This window comes from Hibiscus syriacus, unplaced genomic scaffold, assembly GCF_006381635.1.
Source record: "Hibiscus syriacus cultivar Baekdansim isolate YM2019G1 unplaced genomic scaffold, ASM638163v2 tig00116925_pilon, whole genome shotgun sequence".
Taxonomy (NCBI): Eukaryota; Viridiplantae; Streptophyta; class Magnoliopsida; order Malvales; family Malvaceae; genus Hibiscus; species Hibiscus syriacus.
The window spans coordinates 41712-64796 of record NW_024063474.1 but is presented as its reverse complement, the minus strand read 5'-3'; the positions used below and the strand labels follow the sequence as shown (position 1 = coordinate 64796).

The window sequence follows — 23085 nt, the reverse complement described above, 5'->3', positions numbered from 1 at the left end:
CGGTAGTTAGACATTTAGCCAAAGACGAACTGTACGACCTATAGAGGTCGTTCGGAGCACATAGCGATTTATGTTGGTCGTTCGGAGCAACTGACAACCTTGTAGATCAGTATAACAATCACCCCCAAATAAAAAAATTATTCATGGACTACATTATTCTATGAATTTTTTTTCCATTACATTATTCCACCGATTTTGTCCTCTTCTATTAGAAATCTTTTCCATCTAAACGTGAAAATTAAAATCTGAAATCACTAGGAATCTTGAATTCCATGATTCAAACAACACCTCAGTGTCTGGCGGGAGCTGTTGGCTTTCTTGCACAGCTAGATTCTTTGGTTCTTCATCAGTTACCATCTCGTTTCCACTTGGCTTATCAAGGACCTCTTCTGACAAGTTTTTATTTTCCTGCAGTCCAACCTCATTCGTCCCATCTACCTGGGGTTCTTTCGACTGTTCTAAGTTTTCTTTCATTGTGTTAGCCTCTTCCTTCTCCACATCAACAACCTCCTCGTTTGAACCTAGAGTCACATCACCAACAGTCTCATCAGCTTCTTCAGTTACTGTGGAGCACTGAGATTTTCCGTGCGTGCAGCAGCTTGACCTGCAGCAGCCTCCTGTCCTGAATCTGGACCCTTCGTTTTTTTAAGAGCAGATGCAACCACATCCGTGCTGGTCTCCCCAGGAACTGGTAAATCCTCACTCAACTCAGTTGTGGCAGAAGCCTGACGTTCGCAAGCTGATTGTTGAGTCCCTTGAGCATCAACATCATGTGACGTAGCTTCTGTCATCTCCACATCACCTTGCCGCTCTTCAGCTTTGACAATACGTGGGCGGACAAGCTTCCTCCCCGTTTTACGAGTTTCAGTATTGGTTTTAGGTACAATAGATCTCCTCTCTTCAGATGCTTTAGCTGGTTGATGCTGACTTGTTTCATGTACTGTTGAGGATGTAGTAACAGGACCCCGATCCGGAACTGCTGTGCCTGAAAAAGAAACGAGCTTATCCATCCAAGAGAAGAAAAGAAGCCATGATTTCAGAAGAGACACCTGTTAAGACGGCAGCAGAACTGTCTACTTAAGGAACATCTCCAGAACTGGGGCCACTTCCAAGCTCACTTAGAATTGAACGTGCTGCTCTCTAAAAATCCTCTGTAGCAGAAAGATGCGGGGAAGCATGATCATCAGAGATGGTGCCAGAAAGAAGCTGAACCACTGAGGTACCCTGTAAAAGTTAAATCCAGCAAGAAACATGAATTATAATTCACAATATCAACGCTGGAAAGTATTTAATACAAGTAGGCATGAAAAGGTGGTATTTGTCCTCATTCTTTTTCTAAACCAACTTCCAGACAAGAAAATACCAGTTATACAAAAGTGCTAAAATCATGGGAGCAAGGAAAGATAAGTTTTTTGCCTTTACCTCTTTTTAAAAAGCAATTAACAAATTGACACGAGAGCAAAGAGAAACAAACAACTGATGAATCTCTAATCCGCCATTAATAAATTAAGGTGGAAATGGGGAAGAAAGAGAAAAGTACTGATAATCTCTTACTTTTGTATGTGAGTTATCTTTCCTCTTGTCAAAAGAAGGTACTTTTTTCACTCCTTCCCTTTTATTTTGCAGTGTTAGGAAATAAAGTACATGGAGTAAAATTGACAAGCCAAAATGCCCAACAGAAGGAACCAGACCCTTTTACTCACGGAAACAAATTGAGAAAACTAATAATTCATAAACCCTGCAACCTCTATTACCTGAGGAAGATTGCCCTCTGCATGTTTGAGCTTTTCTAGTTCTTCTGAGATACGCTTCAAAGCCAGTTGGTATTTCTCAAGCTCACTTAAAACGGTTGCTTTTCCCTGTAAAACATTAAGAGGCCACCACACAGAAAACAACATAAACAAGAGCGAAATTAAAGGCAAAAGTATGTTACTATTCTTGAAACGGGGAAATTCACAGCACAATATTGTGTTCTGCTTAGGGGTACACAACTCAAACTAACATATTTTCTAGCTTGTGTTCATCTCGAAAAAGGAACCATGTTTTCTGATCTCATTCAATTATGCTCCGTAACTCGAGCTTTGCGTGACAATGACCAAATTGAGTTCAAATATCTAACAAGTATACTAACCACTGAGAACCCTTGCATAACATGAGGCAAATATGCTCTAAGAACAAATATACAAACCTTTTCAGTTTTCCTGACTGCCTCCATAATAGTCCGTTCACACTTGATACGTTTTGTTTTCTCATTCTGATGTTCATCCTTTTCTTTCTTCAACTCTTCTCTCTGTCTCTCAACAGTTTTCTCCAGAATCTGTGCAAGTACCGTGGAAGAAAAATATTATAGACAAACAAGGAGAACAAGAACAGGAAACAGAAGAAAAATCAGCTTAAGCACCTGTATTCAGCTCTCCTCTGGGAGAATTAATGAAAATGTCACGCAAAAATACTAACCAGAACCCAAAATGCGATATACAAAACTCTAGTTCTTAAAGCATTGTAGTCGGAATCAGCAAGAAGATGAATATAAGTAATGCTTTCCACTTTATAACCAGCTTAAATTGAAGGACAAGCTTCTTCTGTTTCTCCATATCTGACTTTAGATTAGCCTACACAAGACATAATACAATGAATTACTTTTTACACCTAAAAAATGAAGCCCAAAATCTGATGGCTTAAAATACAGAAAAGAGGACTGTTGTACCTCAAACTGCAATATATCATTCAACTTTTTATCCTTCTCATTGAGCTCCGACTTTCTGTTTGCAATATCTATTAAAATAATATAATTTTTACGATATTTTTTAAAATTTCAACAACAAAAAGAATTAATGGAACGTGACGAGTACCTGAAAATATATTAAATATATTCAGTTTCATAGACCTACTTCCCATAACTCATTAAAAAATTATATCTCACGGAACTCTTTAATTCGACATGACGACCAGTTACATTGTAAATTTTACCATAGATCCCAAATAAAAATATATTTAACTTATTAGGCTAAATAATAGCCGTTAAATATATTTCACTAATTCCGCCTGCGAAAAGAAATGGGGAGTTTATTTCGAATTTAGGGGAACCCTATAATCTGTCTTCGCATTTTTACCCGTCTAGTTCTTTCTTAATGCCTTGCCGCTCGATCTAATATACATTTGAGATAATGCACGAGTCACCTCCCCTCTTATTCGAATACCTTGTTGCAAAACACTTTGACTTGTAATGAAATCTGCATCGAATATCAGTTTGTTTCGACACGTCCACGAGCACCACACGAGTAAGTCAAACAAGATATCCTAGTCCTCCTCGTCATTTGGGAAATAGTGCAGATGCCGTAGATTCTTATTAATCCAAGACACCAAATCCACATTAAAGAATTCATGAACAAGGTGTGGCTTAATTACCTCCTTCCACGTAGCCACAACCGTAGGACATTCTCGCAAAATGTGAGAGCTGCTTTCGGTAGCTGCTCCACTCAACGAACAACTAGCATCCATCGTTAGATGTCAACGAACACGTTCCTCATTCGAGAGAAGAAGACCCTTACAAATAGTCCACATCAGCATCTGAATACGCGGGAGACCACGATAACTCTGCAACACATCCCATGGTTGTGCAGCAACAGAATTTTCCATCAACACGCGTGTACTAGTCACTGTGAAAAGCCGTTTCCTACCCTTGCCCCGTCCCACGACACGGTCACCACCATCAACTAACGGTGGCCGAGTGGCAGCTAGATTGAGACGAACCATCTCCAACAATCGATCTCGAAACACTCCCATTTTTATTCTCCATCGGAGTTCACTAACGATGAAACAATTATACCAATATTAGGTAACGGTGCAAGTGGATGAAGATACTGAAATAACGGACCTCAATCACCTAGTCATGCATCATACCAGGAATCAATCGAATTGCCATTACGCAAAGTTCAAATCAGATTCTATCGCACATCAGACCAAATAACCGAGAGACTTCTCCACAACTGAGAAATATATTTTTTTTTCTTCGACATGATACTTGTATGTATTTAGAAAAAATAAAATTTTAATTTGTATCATTTTATAAAAGGAAAAATAAAATATGTATAAATGTTAGTACTTTATTCTTTGATGGTTTATTAATAAATAAAGAATACCAGCCATATTATTCCTCTGAAAAGGCTCTCTCCGTGAGGGGAGGGGGAGATTCTATTGATCTGCAACTTCAGCTCTAGCTATAAAGAATACCTCCGATTATTAGTCTTTTCCTCCCATGGTATCCTTCCTTATCCACCACTCCAACTCAATTCCGTTCGCACCCAAAACATAATTACCATTTTATCCATTCATCTCATCTCACATATAATTAGGTAGGGGTGTTCAAATAATCGAATTAATTCGGTTAACCGATCGAACCGAATTAGTTCGATTAATTCGGTTCGGTTATCGAATTAGTTCGGTCGGTTAACGGTTAAGAAAATTTTTAGAATTCGGTTAACGGTTAATTCGGTTCGAATTCGGTTAATTCGGTTCGAATTCGGTTAATTAACCGAATTAACCGAAATTAAATTTTAAATTTTAAATATATTATATATAACATATGGGCTCAGCCCAAACCATTTAAAATCCAATTAATAATTTAAGATCTAATAACTTTTAAACCTAAATCAATATTAATTAATTAAAAAATTATATAAAATTTTTATTTTATAATTATATATTATTTAAATTAATTGAAAACTGTTTTTTTATTAAAAAATATTATATATATTATATATAACATATGGGCTAAGCCCAAACCATTTAAAACCCAATTAATAATTTAAGATCCAATAACTTTTAAACATAAATCAATATTAATTAATTAAAAAATTTATCTGAAATTTTTATTTTATAATTATATATTATTTAAATTAATTATAAACTTTTTTTAATTAAAAAAACATTTAATTTTTATATAAATTAGAAAATTTTAAAAAAAATCGGTTAATTCGAAAATTAATCGAATTAACCGAAATTTATTCGGTTCGGTTAATATGTTTGAAAAAAAGTTCGGTTCGGTTAACGGTTAAAGAAAAAAAAAGTTTGGTTAATTCGGTTATGGTTAATTCGGTTCGGTTCGGTTCGGTTTTAACCGAATGAACAACCCTATAATTAGGATGTATTTAAGGTAATAAATTTATGAAATTTTAAGAATGAATTTATAAAATTTTAAAAGACAAAATAAATTATAAGTATAAATATAAAAAAAATACTCAAATTATATACTCCATCCCTATTTATATATATATATATATATATATATGATAAAACTCGATTTTTTTTATAGAAACTGCTAATTTTATTAAAAAATAGAGAATATTCAAATTACAATGCAGGTTCACAAACATAATTGTAAACTAAACGTATAATAAAAATATTTTTTTAAACATGAGAAAATTAGCTACTTTAAGATCACAAGGATCAAACAAGGAAAAATTAAAAAATTTAACCAAATAAATTTGGATAAAAGGTAGATACAAACATATCTGATTGCATTGGTAAACGAACCACAAAAAGGAATAAAACTATTGAAAGACCACTGACAAATCGCAAATGAGAATTGAGTGATGTGAAAATATTATCCACAAACGTAAATCGTGTATCAAATCCAATATGAGGGTCCAAAACAGTGAAGATTAACATGATGACAAATAAAGTATCATATTGATCAATCGTGCCGATGTCAAATCTACCTTAAAAAATGATAAACAAAATTAATGGTCAAACGACCGAAAACATGTCATAAAGACATAGAAAAACATGTCATAAAAACAGAAGATGATGTGTCATAAATATATAATTATTAAAAAATAAAAAACAAGAAAAATTAAAGATACAATATAATAAAAAAATAAATATCAAGATCGACGATCAATGTTAAAACTGGTATTATCGTCGATCACAAAAAAAGAAGAAAAGAGATTAACGAAGATGAAAGAAAAGAAAAAAAAATAGGGTAAACTCTAGACTTTAATTATCAAATCAAACTTTTATTACAATTATAATATTATAAAATTATATTTTTCAGATATACAAGTTATAAGAGAAGGGAAGTTTCCCAAGGTTAACTAAACCCAGCCAGCCAAAACTAATTGACAATAACAGGGCACAAGAGGTGACCACCACCCAACATATCTCCTACCTTGGCTACTGTATCACATAGTCTATGTATCTTTCCATGATTCTCTCCTCATTTATTCGAACTTTTATCAATGGCATTAATTGTTAATAATTATGTGTTAAACCAATGCCAAGTGGCTAAGAACAAAAATATAAATAAAATAAAGGGTGTCAAGGTCACCCCCGTGGTATAGTTACCAAAAAGTAATGCCCTTCACAAGAGGTTGTATGGCAGACCCCAACCTCCCTATGTTCTCTTCCCCCTCCTTCGTCGCCACTTTCCTCCCTTTTATATAACCCCCACCATTCTTCCTTCCCCTTCATTCCTTGTTTCATCACTCATTTCTCTCCCATCATTACTACTTGTTGTTGCATTTCACCCCTACAGAAAAGAACAAAAAGAAAGAAAAATGTGTTCCTCTAAGGCTAAGGTGTCAGATAATACTAATACTACAACAACTCTTAAGGTGTCAAGGTTCCTCGATAGTCGTAATTCGTTGAAGAAGATACCACCCATCTCTCCTCTACTGCCTCAACCGTTAATATCGATGCTGCCTTCCACTAGTGTTGCCAATGGTTGCAGGGCTAAGGCGTTGTTGACATCGCCTTTGTCCCCGAGCTCGAAGTTCCCGAACCCGGTTAAGCGAGGGAGTGATCCGAATGGATTGAACATTAGTTTTGAAAAGGTTGTCATTCCCATAAGCAATATCAGAACCTTGGAGAGGAAGAAATCGAAAAGTTTCAAAGAGGGTATGGGGAACAGATTATATTCTTCTTGTGTAGATCCGTCGTCATTGAGCTACTCGTCGGCTTTGCTCGTTGAGGCTCCCGGAAGTATCGTTGCGGCCGGGAGGGAATAGGTGGCTCTTCAACAAGCACAAAGAAAGATGAGAATCGCACACTACAGGAGATCGAAATCAGCCAAATTTGTATCTCAAGTCTCCTCTCGATAACACCAAGTCCGCCGAGGAAAAGAAGAGGTGTAGCTTTATCACCCCCAACTCAGGTACTTGTTATTGTCATTTTTCACTTTCAAATTTTGACAATTTCTGGAAATTTAAATGATTTGTTATTCGATGCTTTAGATCCTATCTATGTGGCGTACCATGACGAAGAATGGGGAGTTCCAATTCATGATGACAACATGCTGTTTGAGCTGTTGGTTCCAAGTGGTGCTCAGGTCGGATCGGATTGGACTTCGATCTTAAAGAAACGTCAAGATTTTAGGTCATTATTCTTTTTGTCATCGTCCTCATAGGTGTGACCATAGTTTTTTAGGCTAACATAATTTTATGTTTTTTCTTTTACGTCCAACAGGGACGCATTCTCAGGGTTTGATGCAGAGACCGTAGCCAAATTCACTGGAAAACAAATGACCACAACCAGCACTCACTACCGCATCGACAAAGGCAGAGTTCGAGGTGTCGTCGACAACTCGAACCGTATTCTTGAGGTAATGCCATGGGCCATGGCCATACCATTTACATTGATCACTGGTCGGTAAAATAATTCACATGGTTTTGTGTTTATGTCATACGAATGCAGGTCAAGAGGGAGTTCGGGTCGTTCAATCGAATGCAGGTCACTGAACTTTACAATCGAATCATTTTGTTCACTCGACCGTTTTCTCACTAACAACTAATGAAATGACATTTTATTATTATTTAATATAGGATAATTAAAATAATAAAATAAAAACATAAGGTGGCTATGCCACCACCAGCCACCGTCGACTGCCATAGATGGTGGTCATTTGATTCTAAAATGGGATGGGTCGCTTTACCTTGATACTTTGAGTTTGAATCCGACCTCCATTTTCTCGAAACTTGATCCAAAGTCCACAAATTTGAGATTGAAAGTGAGAAAACTGAAACGTTTCAGTCCAAATTGTAACACCCTAATTTAGGGGCTAAATTTTAGGAATTTTAAAATATTAAATTTAAAGTGACATTTTGGAAGAAATTGAGGATTAAATTGTAAAATCGTAAAGTTGGATTAACTAGAAATGTTGAGTGGAATTAAGGGACTTTATGTGTAAATTTACCCCTCTTTGGATTAAAATGAAAGGTTTTCTTGTATAAAAATAAAAGGCTAAAAAGCTTAATTAAATATAAAAAACAATGTAAGAGTTTGTTTAAACAAGCTCGTGTAGTTGAAGGACCTTTCTTCAACATGTATTTTTGTAATCAAAATTACCACTTGTGATAACATTCAACGCATCTGTAGCTGTTACCAAGTAGTTAAGGGTGAGACGTAATATTTTTAAGGAAGAAATAATAATAACCCTTGGGATTAATGTACAGGCTTTAAACCAGACATGTGTCTCAATAATTGATCAAGGCTGAAATCAGGGTATTTTTCCCGAAAAATCATCGGTGATCGGTATATTTATCGATCTAATATCGGTCAGATTATATTTTTCGATCTAACACCTGTAGCAGTAAGCGCACCCCCTGAACCGTGCTATATGTTGATTTGGCGTCACGTGGAGTATAGCGCGCCTCCTGTACCGCGCTATACGCTGACTAGGTTACACGTGGGGTATAGCGCGCCCCCTGCACCGCGCTATACGCCATGTAGGGGTATAGTGCGGATCAGGGGGCGCTATACGCCGAACCAAAATTATATTTAACGCGGTCTCTGGTCCGCGCTATATAATAATTACATATAACACGTTGCAGGTACCGCACCTTATATGTTTATAAAAACACTCCTCCGGTTCTCACATCTCCTCGCATCTCTCCTCTCTTATAAATTAATACAACAATTCCGTCAACGAGTAATAATTCTGGCAATCTTCTCATATTTGATTTAGAAGTTCGTGCGATTTTTCGTTATAAGATAATTTCGTTATAATTTTTTAATTATACTTATTATTTATTATCATTATTTGAAAAAAAATATTATACTAATTATTTTCAATTAATTTTTATGTTTGTAAAATTAAAAAGCGGGAGCATACGTCGAAATAGTTTTACGGTGCATGTAATAATATAAAATTATATTATTTAAATTATTTACGTTGATGTGTAAAAAAAATTTTGTGTTATATTTTCGTTTATATATAATTTATTTAATCAGGTTTGTTTCAGTTATCTTTTTTGCAGATATAATATTGTCGCACTTTTAAATCCAAAGAATGGCGCGACTTTCAGCTATTGTTTATTATGATGGTGAAATTCGAGAAGATGAAACCGACGTTGTTTTCGTATCAAATGAGCGTGTTAAAATATCATTCAAGAGAAACATAACTCTTGAGGAACTGATAACGAAGATTTCGAGGAAGATTCATGTTGGAAGTAGTAGAAGAATGTCGTCGTTGCAGTACAGATTTCCAACATCATTATTGCCATTAACTTATACAACGTTCGAATTTTCGAACAATGATGATGTTCAAATGATGGTTGAAGCTCAAAGTAATTATTCAGACGCCGTTATTGAGATGTATGCACATTTTGTTCAAGTGTGTGCTGTTCGAGGTCAATCTTTAAGCTCACACTATGGGCTAGCTGAACAAGTTGATCAAGTTGACAGCCCGACTACAGTAATATGTAATGATTTTAATGCCATAATGGGGAGACATTCATCCGCAACTCCTTACGATATGTACCGAGGTGGGTCCACGAACAATCCGTATGGCAACACCACGTCCAGTTGAAGGGGAAGGCATTCATCTGCAAATTTCTTTGACCATATGGAGATTCCATCGACCCAACCATCTGTGCAGTTTCCATTTGACATAATGGCTTCAAGCTCCAGGGGGAGGCATTCAACTGCGAGCTTTTTCGATCTGAATGTCGATATGCCTTACAGTTCAATGGGAAGGTGTGCAAGCAGTAGGTTCTTCGACCTAAATGTGGAGAGCATGGAGGAACCATCATCTCCACTAGAAGAACCGCTTCGTGAGCCTGGTGCAGATGGTGCTGAGACTGGACTATTCATTCACCCAGAATCACCGCAATTCAACTCCGATGATGATGAAGTTCCAGGAAATGTGGCACAAACTGACCCTCCTGCACACATGTATGAAGCTGATTATGGTGCAATGTACGGGCCAGAATTTGCGGATATGCCTCATCTCGGTGACTATGAATATTACTCATCAATAAATAATGGTGAGTTATCTTTAGGTATGGAGTTTTCAAGCAAAGAAGAAGCGATGATGGCTATCAAAAATTATAATATCCGTAATTATGTTCAGTCTAGATTCAACCGATCGACGACCGAAAAATATGTATGCTATTGTGCCCGACGCGAAAATGGATGCAATTAGATGGTTCGCGTATCGAAAATGAAGAGGAAAAACAACATATAGAAACTAGCAGTATATAACGGTCCTCACACATGTTGTGTTGGAGGGGTCAACCAAGATCATCCCAACTTGGACTCTGAAGTGATATGCCAAGCCATCATGCCCATGGTAAAAGCAAGCTCTCATATAGTTGTTGCAGTGTTGATTTCAGCTATACAATCGCAGTATGGGTACACTGTCTCCTATAAAAAAGCTTGGTTGGCAAAATAAAATGCCATTGTCAAACTTCATGGCGAATGAGATGCATCTTACAACGAACTTCCAGGTTGGTTTAGGCTGGTGCGGACGTTAAATCATGGGACAATTGTGGACTTCGAAACCTCCTATGCATACCATAATGATCGAGTTCTTCGCGATCGATGCCAATTCTACCGAGTTTTTTGGAGTTACCCACAGCGCGTTAATGCTGCCAAATACTGCAAGCATGTGATCCAGATCGACGTGACTTTCTTGTATGGAAAATACAAGCAAGTTTTATTATTGGCAGTTGTCCAAGATGGCAATCGCAACATTCTTCCAGTTGCTTTTGCTATTGTCGAAGGAGAAGATACAAATTCTTGGGCTTTTTTCCTCCGAAATTTACGTGCACATACTATCACGAGGGAAAATTTTGTGTCATTTCATATCGCGGAGCTGGGATCAAAACAGAAATGGAGTCTTTGGGTCCAATGTGGCAACCACCCTTTGTCCAACATAGGTATTGTCTCCGACACATTGTTGCGAACTATCATGGAAGGTATAAGAAGAATGATGAGCGTCAATTAATTGTGCGCATGGGTAAGTGAGAGCAATTTAGTAAGTTATACATTTTTTGATCATTTTAATTTTGCAAAGAAAACAAGTTTGTAAGTTATACATTTTTTGATCAGGTTGTGAACTACTTCCTCGAACGTTGGAATCAATGTTTCAAGATTTGCGAGCGAAGAACGAGGAAGGATACGATTACATCAGCCTCATCGATAAAGAAATGTGGACGAACGTATATGATGGTGGATATCGATATGGACACATGACGACCAACTTGGCTGAGGCAATCAATTCCACCTTAAAGGGTGCACGTCACTTACCTGTAGCGGCTTTAGTAAAAACTATATATTTTTGTTTGGGGGCACTTTTTGCGAAGCTCGGGGGACAAGCTTAAACCTGGATGCAAGGCGGTCATGTCTATCACCCTAGATTAGTGGCAGATATACAAAAAAAAATTGTTGCATCGAATGGAATGTATGTAACAAGCTTCTCTAGAAGGGATGAAATGTTTCGTGTCACAGATTTGCCGCGACCTCTTCAAGGGATTGAAGCTGTGTCGTTAAGAGTAAATCTAAGGGACAGAACGTGCGACTGCGAGTTTTTTCAAGCTCTGAAGTATCCATGCTCTCATGTGATAGCAGCTTGCTCGTATACACGTCAAGACTATAACCATTTTGTGGATCCCGTATACCTACTATCTGAAGTTTTTAAGGTATACGAATTTGAGTTTCCCCCCATAGGTAATGACAAAGACCCTGATGAGGTTCAAGATTGGCTTCCGATTGTACCAAATCTGAGTTTATTGAGGGAGCGTGGTCGTCCAAAATCCAATTGAATTCATTGCGATATGGATATTCGAGAAAGATCTAGACAAGACAAGATGTGGCCATTGTAGAAACCCAGGATACACTAGAAAAACATGTCCACTTCTATTATCATCAAGTAACAATTGATGAGGAAATATTGTATTTGTTTATCAAATAATAATTCTTGTATTTTAATTTGCATTTACTTCAAGTTAATGTCATTCGATAATCGCTGATAAAGATTAAAAAAACGAACACAATCATTAAATTTTATCAAATTAATAACAATTTAACAAAATTAAATGGTAATAAACAAAATTAACTGAAATATATTAAAAAAATCCAACAAATTTAACAAATTAAAGTAAGTATTAAATGAGAAATAATAAAAAATTACAATTAAACAAAATAAAGTAAATACAAATATAATAAAAAAATCTATCAATGTATGCGTCGCGAATGTGTTCCGCAGGGCGGTGGCTATCGGTATCGAGGAGGATTTCTTCGTATCACTGGTTCTGACTCCTCGTTGTCGTCGTCGTCGTCATCGTTGTCCTGAGCAAGTACATTAGGTTGATGAGGAGCTGATGACGATGAAACACCTCCATAGAATAAGGACCCTGGAGGTGTATGACTGACTATCCCATCGGCCTGCGAGAACTGGGAAAACCCAGACATCGCTGAGTGTGAAAACTGTACAGGAGGTGTCTGTGCTGCAGCCATGGGTGATGAGGCTAAACCCGCCAAATATCCAGCATATGAACCCTAAGTCGGATCTGCAAACATAGACCCATAATAGCCTCCAGGAGAGGTCATCTGTGATGGTGGCGGTGGCGGGGTCATAAAACCAGGTGAAGGCGGCGGCGGTGACATCTGGTAATGGAAAGGCGATGGCGGCATCATATATGGTTGCGACATAATATATGGTTGCGGTGGCTGCTGGGAAGATCCTGTTGGTGCAGCTGAGGATGAACCGGAAGCACCTGTTCTCCGTCCACGAGTCAGGGGACGATGGTGCTGTGTCGGTGAACGTCTCTGTCGACGTCGTGGAAAGGTCTGCCCTCGTGCATCCTCGGGAAGTAGAAACGGTTTCCCCGTACTGTTGAACCAACTCATAATAATCCTCAGCATACATCAAGAGGTCATAAAAAATGGGCTCTCTACGGGGAAGGCGCCGATGTCGATCCTCCCACAACACGACCCACCCATGATGCCTCACCAACCAATCTGTATCTGTCTTGCCGCGTCAATTTAAGCTATGCAACTCGTCCATATTGCGATGTGCTTCCGGAATTGGTTGAAAACAACCAAACTACCGGAGCACGCGATCAGTGGAGTACCACTCGACGGTCGCATAACAGATCAGAGGGACCATCGCCATCCAAACATCTGATGGACCCCTCAACTCAGGTGGGATCAACGCCCTCACATCATCAGTAGAATATGGCACCCATTCAAACTAAAACAAATAATATATATTTTTTATCAAAATAATAATCTAATTATATAACTATAATCTAAAATCGATTTTTAAACATTAAAATGCATACCTGTGTGCCAGCCTTCTGATCGATTAGCACCTTAATTTTTTCTAAATCATCAGGTAGCTCCTGATGATTTTTCCTATCAGTAGACCACCTATTCAAGAAAAAAAATTTGTTATACACTATATAAAATTATTAATATACAAAATCAGTTTTATAATTACCTCAGAAGTAGTGGAAATACGAATGGGTTCTTCACAACGAGACATAAAAAGGGCAATCGATACCATGTCCAAGACTGCAGCAGCAGGAGACATCCGCCGATAGCATTACGCCTGTAGTTAGTGGCTCCACACATCTCCCTGTACAGCAAAGCCAAAACTGCCGAGCCCCAACTGAATGATCCGGCGAGACGAAAGTCGCTAAGATGTCGCAACCACATGCAGTGAACTAGGTTGCGTGATTTGTCCGGCATCAGCAACCCTCCTATCAGCTGGAGTATGCATGCTCGTGCATACATCTTAACCTCATCCTTAGAGGCGTCTGTGCTCAACTCCCAAAAATTGGCATCTAACCAATTTAACGGTATCCTACCTCCGATAAAATTTTCCGGGACACGTCCTAGACTATCCCGACACAAAGTAGTCCAAGAATCGGAAGCTATCCCCGATATCACATCTCCATCCACCGGAAGCCCCAGGTGCATAGAAACATCCTCAAGCGTGATCGTGCACTCTCCGCACGGAAGATGGAATGTGTGGGTCTCCGGCCTCCACCGCTCTACTAAGGCAGAAATCAGGTCTGGCTTTATCTTACAGTGACCCTGATATCTACCTATATAACCGAATCCAGCCTCTACTAAATACGGCAAGACATGGCTGGGTATCACTAACTTAAGATTCCTAATAAAATGATCTAATACACGGTCCTTCTCCTAAAAATAAATAATTACAAAAATTAATTCTTAATCTAATAATCATGTATTAAATAAATCAACTAATTATTACTAATAATTTAAATTAAATTAAAACGTTAAAATGTTACCGTATCAACAAAGTGTCGAGATATTTAATTCTTAATCTAATAATCATGCATTAAATAAATCAACTAAATATTACTAATAATTTAAATTAAATTAAAACGTTAAAATGTTACCGTATCAGCAAAGTGTAGAGATATATGATTTCCATCCGAGCGAAGTAGATTGCCTTCCATTATATATCTGTAAAAGAATTATATTAGGAAAATATTAAATAAAGTAAAATACTTAAATAAATTATATACATAATAGTAAAAATATTATAAAATATACCTTAAAAAGGGAGAGTATTTGAGAGAAATTTAGAGAATTTGAGAGAATTTTGTGTGATAAAAGTGATTGAGGATGAGGGTATTTATAGGGAGGATTGAGGTGTGGAACGGGTATTTAGGGGTATAGCGCTCCCCCGCATCACGCTATACCCCACGTGTCAGATACCTAGGTATAACGCAAATCAGGGGGTGCACTATACCAACGTGGCGCCAAATCATCGTATATCGCGGGGCAAGGAGCGCGCTATACCCACGTGACGTCAAATCAGCATATAGCGCGGTTCATGGGGCGCGCTTTACTGCTACGGGTGTTAGATCAGGAAATATAATCTGATCGGTGTTAGATCAGTAAATATACCGATCACCGGTGATTTTTCAGAAAAAACACCTGAAATCAGGATAGAGAAATTTAAACTAAAATATGTTGGATCTTTTGTTTACCCACCAATCAAAAGTGTACACGAGACCACCCCACCCCAGTCTGCAGCTCAACCTCCACCAACCATATTTTGTATTATCTATTTCAATAATTGTAGGGAAAATCATTTTTCCAGGAAAGACTGAAACTTAAAAAAAATGATGAACTCCAGTCAGTGAAACAATGAAAACAACAACAGTTTTGATAGCTTAAGCCAAGATCCCGGTTTATACTTCTTGGAGCTGGCTCGGATCGGCTCTTTTAAGGCTTCGGTAGAGATGGAAAAGGATGAGAAGGTGGTATCGACTGAGCTCAACACGGTTAATAGCTCGGCAGGGTTCTTGGTGGTGGCGCCTGATAAGTTGTCGGTGAAGTATACTGCCGTAACCCTCCATGGCCATGATATCAGAGTGGTTCAAGCCAATAATCGGTTCCTGTAAAGCGTCTAGTTTATTACTTCGAGATTTATATGAAGCTAGAGTCAAGGGTCAAATTTCTATTTGATTCACCATTGAAGGCTTCAAGATACGCAGGCAATCGGGGTGGGAAGTAAATAATTACGGGTATCATGGGGATGATGGTAGGCTCTATCGTGGGCAAACAAAGGGAGATACTTTTGGTCCAACATATTCAACAAGAGATACGGTTGGTGGAGGCATAAACTTTTCTTCACATGAATTTTTTTTTCACTAAAAATGGGAGCAATAGTAGGAACTTTTAGCAGAAAAGGAAAATGGGGTTATGATTCCCAAAAGGAAAATCACGTGGGTGGTTAATAAAATAAGTGGAAAATCATCATGAGTCCTCAAGGCTTGGTAAGAACTTGATCTTGTCTTACAGTTTCCTTTAGTTTTAGTTTATGGCTAAATAGTGTAAATTAATTTAGTTCAGTCCCTAATTTTAGTGATTAATTATTATAGTAACCCCACAAGTATTTTATTATACTAATTGAGTTTCCAAATTATTATTTCAATTCTAATAAGCTATCTTTATGGTGAGGAAAATTATTTGGATGCGAGTTAGTAATTTTGATGGTCTTGATCGAGAGGAAAATATTGGAAGTTGAATGAAAGATCGAGGGCGTTCGAATGAAATTTAAATGGTCGATCAGTAGGGCACGGAAAATCGAGGTAATACTTTACTACCTCTTTATGCTTTATGGAACATGCTGATATTGGTAAATGCATGAATAAGATAATATTTGGTCTCATTTGCGTAGTTAATTAATTTCTACACTCGATTCGAATACGGTAAAAATTCAGTAACTGAATATGGTTCAGACAATTAATATAAGAAATTGGAGGACAGTTGGAATTTAACTACAAGTTTTGTAATTAAGTGATATATTAATCAATCTGATTTTGTAAATTATAAATTATATCATTAAAGATTAAATGCCAAAGGTACTTGGATAATAAATTATGAGAATATTTCGGTTAGGTGAAATTACAAAATTATGAAAATGCCCTTGAAAGGTAAAAATAGACTGATTTGACCCTGAATGAGAAAGTACTTTGAGGATTCGTAATTAAATCGATAAATTACGGATTTAATTGTTAAGATCCTGTCTTTGTACAAAAAATTCTTGGTAACCAGTTGATAACTTTTGAGAAGACAATTGACCTGAAAATCTCCGAGTTAAGAATAAATTATCGAGGGTGCTCTTTTGTTAGAATATTTCGAAAGGTCTAGAAAAGATGATACGTTTGAATTAAATAATAAGATTAGATGGGAGAAAAGGGTTGAAATACGCTGGATTAGTAAAATGACCAATACCCCTATAATGAAAATGACTCAAGAGTATCGCCAAGCCCAGGAATGAATGAATATCTTCAAGCTTTGAAATGGATGGAAAAACATTGAGCACTAAAATGACTAAAATGCCCTTATAGTATAGACTAAGTAAATGTTTTGGATTACTTAAGGAATCCAAACAAAAATGGGTGTTGTACTACCCTTAAAAGTTATGGAACTCAACTTAAGTGAGTTGACTAACGCTAATGTTATGTCAGTACCTGAATAGCATATTTACTACTCGAATCCTGGTTCGTCTTCTCAAGTTTGGATCGATGTTAATTTTGGAAGTACTCAGCTCAGCTCAACTCTAGATCGCATTCGGTACTAAGAAGTGGCTATTCGTTAGACAAATCAACTACGAATACCAAATTGAACTGAACAAAAGTATAGCATGTATCCAAAATTCAGAAACGTACTAATTACTATGGAAAACTCTAGAGTAACCGGAATAGACTTAACTATTAAATGAATTAAGTAAACTTAATGATGGAGAATTTAGTAAGTTATTGGATGAGTCTGGGAATAACAATGAATTTGTATGATGTACGGTCCCTATGGATTATGAACCAAGAATCAAATACGTCATCAATTCTTTATATTGTTGTAATGTAGAAAGGAAGTAAAGATTATGGGGATACACGTTCGATTCCTTAAGGTATATTCAATGATAATTCTAAAGATGATATATGGACAAGAATTGTTAGTATTAAAGAGTTAATACCCTGGAAAGGCAAAAAATCGACGGGTTGACATGCATTAGTTCTGAGAGTTGTTCAGTTCGAATTGTTTGATAAACCGATCGATCAACATGGATTGTAATTGTCTTGAATCTTCGTTTCTCCTTTATTAGCTCAAATTATTCCGGACATTCCTGAACGTTTTCCTGATGCACATGAAAACATATTGAGATTCTAAAGTATCAACTCTAAATATCCGATTAGATCCTTTAGTAATCGATCATTTTCATTAGGACCTCTTTCCTGGAATCCGATCAAATTACATCAGATTCATGTTATCCATTCTGATAACTACCCTGTGTTTCTGATAAATAATTGGATCCTCTAGTGTGTTCCATATGTACTATATGACGATTTTATATGTTTTGAAATGAGTTTTAAAGAAAGTATTGATTTACTGATTTATGAACTATGACAACAAGGTATGTGATATCTGGTTTTTGGTTTTTGGTTTTCATCGAAAAATATGATTTTTTCTGAATTATGGAACCATGGAATTTATTGGTTAATGAATTATGGTTACCTGAAATGTGTTTTCGGGTTTCCCTGTTTTCATTGGAAAATATGATTGTTATTGATTTATGGATCATGAAATATACTGATTACTACTGAAATCATTTTATTGGGATATTATATGGGTAGACTGGAGTATGGAGGTACAACTCTGATCAAGCTGGTAAATCCTTACGGACCTAAGACGATCCTTGGGTAGGCCATAGGCCCAAAGGCATTCTCTTAGGTTAATCATGAGACTATTTATGGAGTATAGGTGGAAATCAGTTATATGGTTTATTTCATTATTACGATTATGACATATTACTGGATAACGGTCCAGGTATTACGATTTATGGCTAAAACTAATTTATATAGGATTTTTATATAGATATGATTCTGGAGTATAGAGGCACAACCCTGATCTAGCTGGTAAGACCTTATAGACCTAATAATACCCTTGGATAGACCCATAGGTCCCAAGGCATATCTTAGGTTGGCCCCCTTTGCTGTGTGCTTAGGGTAAGCCCTACGGAAGCAGTTCTGGGGAATTGCATAATGGAGTTTGGTTGGAGGGTTCCGCTATGGTTTTAAAAGATTTATATCTTTTCATTGGTTTTGATTGGAACACACTAGACATCCTATTCGACCTCATGAAAAAGTGATAGTATGAAATGTTCTTATGAACTGAGATTCATGACTTCTACTCGATGAACTACCAGTGGCACCCCAGATTATCCCGAAAATTTGTATATGTATGATTCAATAAGGAAATATATGTTTATCTGTATCTGCACATTTTTCAGCATCATCTGGTAGTTCTGTATTATTGAGCTTTCCGAAGCTTACTTTATTACTCACCATTGCTGGTTAAAAGAATTGTACCAGTGCAGCTATCAATATCAATAAGGGAGTTCTTCCAGCATTGCTTGCAGAGTATGGTACATGTGATTAGGGGGCATGTAATTGTATTTTGTTTTATATAAGAGTCTGAAAATCTGTTTTATTTCGAATACTGATAAATTTTATTTTGTATTCATAAATGATTTTATGAGTTTACATGTTTTAAGAAAAGTTTTAATTTTTTCGCTATTTTTACAGTGGGTCGCTCCAGTGGCCCTAATGTGACACTCCAGATCGGATCGGACTATCCGCATCGCTCTGAGGGGGTTACATAAATTCACAAGTTTTTAGATATTTTCCGGTGAAGCAATCACCAAATTCAGACTTAGAGGATCGAGACGAACCAAGCCATGAATGAAAATGACATGGTGGCCGACGAAGTGAAAATGAAGAAGAGAAGAAAAAAGGGTAAATTACACCATGAGTCATTGGATTTTACTCTCTTTCCTATTTTACTCATCGAAACGACGTCGTGTTGGAATATATTTGAGTTTTTTGAAACGACGTCGTTTTGATGTTTGTGCCACGCCATATTTTGTATTATCTATTTCAATAATTGTAGGGAAAATCATTTTTCCAGGAAAGACTGAAACTTAAAAAAAATGATGAACTCCAGTCAGTGAAACAACAACAGTTTTGATAGCTTAAGCCAAGATCCCGATTTATACTTCTTGGAGCTGGCTCGGATCGGCTCTTCTAAGGCTCCGGTAGAGATGGAAAATGATGAGAAGGTGGTACTGACAATTAATAGCTCGGCAGGGTTCTTGGTGGTGGCGCCTGATAAGTTGTCGGTGAAGTATACTGCCGTAACCCTCAATGGCCATGATATCAGAGTGGTTCAAGCCAATAATTGGTTCTTGTAAAGCGTCTAGTTTATTACTTCGAGATTTATATGAAGAACGCTGGAGTCAATGGTCAAATTTCTATTTGATTCACCATTGAAGGCTTCAAGATGCGCAGGCAATCGGGGTGGGAAGTAAACAATTACGGGTATCATGGGGATGATGGTAGGCTCTATCGTGGGCAAACAAAGGGAGGTACTTTTGGTCCAACATATTCAACAAGAGATACGGTCGGTGGAGGCATAAACTTTGCTTCACATGAATTTTTTTTCACTAAAAATGGGAGCAATAGTAGGAACTTTTAGCAAGGAAAGGGAAAATGGGGTTATGATTCCCAAAAGGAAAATCACGTGGGTGGTTAATAAAATAAGTGGAAAATCATCATGAGTCCTCAAGGCTTGGTAAGAATTTGGTCTTGTCTTATAGTTTCCTTTAGTTTTAGTTTATGGCTAAATAATGCAAATTAATTTGGTTCAGTCCCTAATTTTAGTGATTAATTATTATAGTAATCCCACAAGTATTTTATTATACTAATTGGGTTTCCAAATTATTATTTCAATTCTAATAAGCTATCTTTATGGAGAGGAAAATTATTTGGATGCGAGTTAGTAATTTTGATGGTCTGGATCGAGAGGAAAATATTGGAAGTTGAATGAAAGATCGAGGGCGTTCGAATGAAATTTAAATGGTCGATCAGTAGGGCACGAAAAATCGAGGTAATACTTTACTACCTCTTTATGCTTTATGGAACATGCTGATATTGGTAAATGCATGAATAAGATAATATTTGGTCTCATTTGTGTAGTTAATTAATTTCTACAATTTCTACACTCGATTCGAATACGGTAAAAATTCAGTAACTGAATATGGTTCAGATGATTAATATAAGAAATTGGAGGACAGTTGGAATTTAACTACAAGTTTTGTGATTAAGTGATAAATTAATCAGTCTAATTTTGTAAATTATAAATTATATCATTAAAGATTAAATGCCAAAGGTACTTGGATAATAAATTATGAGAATATTTCGGTTAGGTGAAATTACAAAATTATGAAAATGCCCTTGAAAGGTAAAAATAGACCGATTTGACCCTGAATGAGAAAGTACTTTGAGGATTCGTAATTAAATCGATAAATTAAGGATTTAATTGTTAAGATCCTGTCTTTGTACAAAAAATTCTTTGTAACCTGTTGATAACTTCTGAGAAGACAATTGACCTAAAAATCTCCGAGTTAAGAATAAATTATCGAGGGTGCTCTTTTGTTAGAATATTTCGAAAGGTCTGGAAAAGATAATACGTTTGAATTAAATAATAAGATCAGATGGGAGAAAAGGGTTGAAATACGCTGGATTAGTAAAATGACCAATACCCATATAATGAAAATGACTCAAGAGTATCGCCAAGCCCAGGAATGAATTAATATCTTCAAGCTTTGAAATGGATGGAAAAACATTGAGCACTAAAATGACTAAAATGCCCTTATAGTATAGACTAAGTAAATGTTTTGGATTAATTAAGGAATCCAAACAAACATGGGAGTTGTACTACCCTTAAAAGTTATGGAACTCAACTTAAGTGAGTTGACCAACGCTAATTTTATGTCAGTACCTGAATAGCATATTTACCACTCGAATCTTGTTTCGTCTTCTCAAGTTTGGATCGATGATAATTCTGGAAGTACTCAGCTCAGCTCAACTCTAGATCGCATTCGGTACTAAGAAGTGGCTATTCGTTAGACAAATCAACTACGAATACCAAATTGAACTGAACAAAAGTATAGCATGTATCCGAAATTCAGAAATGTACTAATTACTCTGGAAAACTCTAGAGTAACTGAAATAGACTTGACTATTAAATGAATTAAGTAAACTTAATGATGGAGAATTTAGTAAGTTATTGAATGAGTCTGGGAATAACAATGAATTTTTATGATGTACGGTACCTATGGATTATGAACCAAGAGTCAAATACGTCATCAATTCTTGATATTGTTGTAATGTAGAAAGGAAGTAAAGATTATGGGGATACATGTTCGATTCCTTAAGGTATATTCAGTGATAATTCTAAAGATGATCTATGGAGAAGAATTGTTAGTATTAAAGAGTGAATACCCTGGAAAGGCAACAAATCGACGGGTTGACATGCATTAGTTCTGAGAGTTGTTCAGTTCGAATTGTTTGATAAACCGATCGATCAACATGGATTGTAATTGTCTTGAATCTTCGTTTCTCCTTTATTAGCTCAAATCATTCCGGACATTCCTAAACGTTTTCCTGATGCACATGAAAACATATTGAGATTCTAAAGTATCAACTCTAAATGTACGATTAGATCCTTTAGTAATCGATCATTTTCATTAGGACCTCGTTCCTGGAATCCGATCAAATTACATCAGATTCATGTTATCCATTCTGATAATTACCCTGTGTTTTTGATAAATAATTGGATCCTCTAGTGTGTTCCATATGTACTATATGCCGGTTTTATATGTTTTGAAATGAGTTTTAAAGAAAGTATTGATTTACTGATTTATGAACCATGACAACATGGTATGTGATATCTGATTTTTGGTTTTCATCGAAAAATATGATTTTTTCTGAATTATGGAACCATGGAATTTATTGGTTAATGAATTATGGTTACCTGAAATGTGTTTTCGGGTTTCCCTGTTTTCATTGGAAAATATGATTGTTATTGATTTATGGATCATGAAATATACTGATTACTACTGAAATCATTTTATTGGGATATTATATGGGTAGACTGGAGTATGGAGGTACAACTCTGATCAAGCTGGTAAATCCTTACGGACCTAAGATGATCCTTGGGTAGGCTATAGGCCCCAAGGCATTCTCTTAGGTTAATCATGAGACTATTTATGGAGTATAGGTGGAAATCAGTTATATGGTTTATTTCATTATTACGATTATGACATATTACTGGATAATGGTCCAGGTATTACGATTTATGGCTAAAACTGATTTATATAGGATTTTTATATAGATATGATTCTGGAGTATGGAGGCCTGATCTAGCTGGTAAGACCTTATAGACCTAATAATACCATTGGGTAGACCCATAGGTCCC

The 23085-nt window shown here is 36.5% G+C and overlaps 1 protein-coding gene, 1 long non-coding RNA gene and 1 pseudogene across 2 annotated transcripts in view; 2 read left to right on the top strand and 1 right to left on the bottom strand.

The window, feature by feature from the left end:
- Nucleotides 1-647: 647 nt before the first annotated feature.
- LOC120187939 lies at nucleotides 648-2343 on the bottom strand. Its single transcript, XR_005522368.1, has 4 exons — nucleotides 2189-2343; nucleotides 1755-1859; nucleotides 1050-1224; nucleotides 648-985 (listed from the first exon to the last, which is right to left on the bottom strand). It is a non-coding gene; the product is annotated as an uncharacterized LOC120187939 (long non-coding RNA).
- A 4161-nt stretch (nucleotides 2344-6504) lies between these two features.
- Nucleotides 6505-23085, top strand: part of LOC120187938 (uncharacterized protein At1g76660-like) — a 25273-nt gene continuing 8692 nt past the window's right edge. Inside the window, exons 1-2 of the mRNA XM_039191522.1 lie at nucleotides 6505-6559; nucleotides 6635-6643. The gene's annotated coding sequence lies outside the window, so the exon portion shown is untranslated. The remainder of the gene's footprint in view (nucleotides 6560-6634; nucleotides 6644-23085) is intronic.
- On the top strand, nucleotides 6558-7782 carry LOC120187952 (annotated as a pseudogene).